The sequence below is a fragment of the Nematolebias whitei genome, chromosome 1, assembly GCF_014905685.2.
Source record: "Nematolebias whitei isolate Nwh7 chromosome 1, NemWhi1, whole genome shotgun sequence".
Classification (NCBI taxonomy): Eukaryota; Metazoa; Chordata; class Actinopteri; order Cyprinodontiformes; family Rivulidae; genus Nematolebias; species Nematolebias whitei.
The window spans coordinates 37049686-37053082 of record NC_056498.1 but is presented as its reverse complement, the minus strand read 5'-3'; positions in this window follow the sequence as shown (position 1 = coordinate 37053082).

Below are 3397 nucleotides of genomic sequence, written 5' to 3'. Positions count from 1 at the left end.
AAGTCTGGCCTTTTCACTAATGGTTTCAAAAACACAAAGTTTGAAACCATTAGTGAAAAGGCCAGACTTCAGGGGTATCTGAGGCAGGCTTGAAACACAAGAGTCAGAGTGGCTTCTGGGTAATACCAGATGGCTAGGCCTCAGACTGACGAAGCCTCTTGGATGAGGGGCGAAACGTTTCTTTTTAACAAAAAAAACGAAGTCCAGATGACATGATTCAACCTTTTTTGTTGTTGAAGGATGGATAGTTCGTTCATTCAACCTTTATTTAGACAGGTTAATCCCATTGAGCATCAAGGACTCATTTACAAGAGAGACCTGATTTCTTTAACAAAGAGTGATGACAACAGTGGATATCAACAACAACAATAGACAATCATAAAAGAGGCATACAACTTTTTTTTTTTTTTTTGTCTAGTTCAGTCCTCACTGAGGGAACACTGCAGGTAATAATGTCTTGAGAGCGCACACTGTAGCTGCACTCACGCAGTGACATGTAGGAGGAGATGTATGAAGGCAGCAGACCCAGAAGTGATTTAAAGATGAAAATGTACCAGTGGGAGAGTCTGCATGAAGTTAATGATGTCCAGTTAACCAGTGAATACAGGGTGCAGTGTTGGGTACGGCATGTCTCTTTAAGAAAAATGGGAGGGAGGCCCCTTGATGTGACATGGGCTGTTTCTCTGGTTCTAAATATGGCGGATGCTGAGGTGGTGAGCATTTTGTGGGCGAGTGTACAAGCTTGATCTTGTAGAGATACTTGAGCACACCAGGGAGCATAGTGTCCTTTTGTCTAGCAGTAAAGATGGGACATTTGACAATGAATGACCAAAGACTGTTTCACTTCATGAAGTAGATTGGTTCAAAACACCCTGTCAAGGCTTGTGTCATATCTCAGTTTTTGTGTGGTAGATGATGTTTAAGGCTTCATATGTCACAACGAAACAGCAGAAGTGAGATAACTGGATGTCCTAAGTGGTTCAATAGAATACTTCTCTTCATGCTTGAAGAAGTCCAATTGCCTTCTATTGACCTTCTTATGATTGTCAAGTTCTAGAAGACTGGGGATCTACACCAATAATTTGAATCTGTGGCACTGTGTCGCTCATTACAAGGAGACTTAAAACACTCTGTGTTCCCTCCCTGCTTCATTGCATTGCGAGGGACCTACAGTTGCAAGGGAATTATAGTGAATTTACTGTTTTTGATCATGCGTTGGCACGGGAAGAACAATATCGCCAACCCACAGCTCTACCTTGGGGGAACAAACGTAGAGGCGTAAGCTTGGAGCAGGCAAGGCTGCATGTTCCAGTCCTCATGATTCAAATCCTTAAGGGAAGCCAAGATCCTGGATACAAGTGACTGAAATGAGCTTCGTCATTCAGTCTCCAAGTCGAACCTCTACTCGTCTGCATTGCAAGGAATCAGCACAGATGGTTTAAGCATCAGAATATAGGTCTCCTTGGAGCCCTCCTCTGTGGTTTTTTCCAAGACAGCGTGGAAGACCCCATTATGGTAAATGGACTGTATTTATATAGCACCTTTCTATCTTATCAAGACACTCAAAGAACTTTACACTACAGTGCTCATCCTTATTTACCCATTCATACATCACTCTACTACATCTCTACAAAGCTAATTAAACAAATCATTCTAAAGAGAGTAATCAGTGCTTTATAACATTCATACACTGATGGGACACATTGGAGGCAATGAGGGGTTCAGTGTCTTGCCCAGGGACACTTTGTCATGTGACCTCTGTGGGATTCGAACCCCCAACTCTTGCATTGGAGGACGACTGCTCTAACCACTCAGCCACACCTGAGTACACTTTGACCTGGGTACTTAGGATCCACCAGGAAGAGGTGGAAAGTGTCCTGGGCAGAGGGATGTCAGAGTTTCCTTCTCGGACTTTGTCTCAAATTTGTATAAGGGATGGATGGATGGATGGATGGATGGATGGATGGATGGATGGAATACTGATCAGTTTTCTTTGTGTTCTAATATCTGATTCTGTCCCTCAGTTCAAACTTGTACTTGAGTTCAACATCTGACTAATTGCAGTATAAAAGCAAAATAAATCACTGAAGGCCTCGCTCCACTTTTATAAACAGACCGTGAGCTCGCTGTGTTCAAAGCAGCATTGTATTGCTGCTTAATGTACTGCGTTTGTACACAGTTTGTACTTTTATTGAAATATTGGATTTCTATTAGGGCCGCTGCCTCCAGCTGGGCTCATCTATTCTGTTGAGCACTTGTGAACTGGACAACTCTTTTTCTCTGGTTCTTTCCTCATCTACACACCATCTTTTCTCATTTGACTAAGTAAGGCTGTAAATCTTCTGCCTCATCTGGTTTAAACAGGCCATCTGTCCTGCTTATTTATCCCTTCGATCCCCCACTCCTTGGCATGGCAGCCTATCATTAAGTCTGAGATCACAGGCTTTTAGTTTCGGCCTGCCTGTCAGTCCAGCTCTGGTCATTTTGTGTCTGGTTTATACACAAGTCTCGAGTCCAAATGGGTTCTAATTATACCGTATATTGGACATAAAGCTGCTTTTATTTGTGTAATTTTAACTTCTAACAACTGTCACCGTCTCCAATTATTACTGTTTACTGACCATGTTGACCGGAGAGGGTTATCACAAAATAAACACTTACATTTTGAGGCGTTTGTCATGTCTTATATACAGGCTATTATATTGTTTTAGAGAAATGTCAAGATTTAGTTTGTACATTACCTCATACAGAGGTGTGCAAAAGTTTTAAACCACCTTTTAATCTTTTTAAACTGTGATTATGCTCTTTCAAACGTGGTCTTAATCAGTAGATCTCAAGACTTTTTGGATTTTTTAAAGTTATTTTTTGGCCGTCAGCTGCTTTTTCACTCTTTTTGAGTTCAAACCTGAGCAACCTCATGCAGTAAAATAAACAAGTGGAGGATAAACGAATGATAAAGGCTTAAAACGGGTGGAACGAAGCAGCCTGTCCAAATAAAACCTTTGACGTACCTTCAGAAAATCTGGAGAAGCATTAAAAAAATGATTCAAGACTTTTGCACAGTACAGAGTTTCTGTACTTAAAAAGTAATGTAAAATTTTTTGTGCTGAATTTTATTCCCTTTTCACACTAAGGATACATTTACAATTGTCTTATGTAGATGTCAAATGGGGAAACTGATGATTTTGCCCAAAAAACATGTTTATCATAAGATGATTTTGTTTGACATTAAAAAAATGACTACAAATTATTGTGTTCATTATAATAACTTTATTTTTTTTAACACAGCATTACAATAAGTGAGCTTTAAACATGTCAGAACACAAATTTTAGACATTCTCGTTGGGAATGAGAAGCACATAAACATTCAAATTACTCAGAATGTGAGGTGAGAATT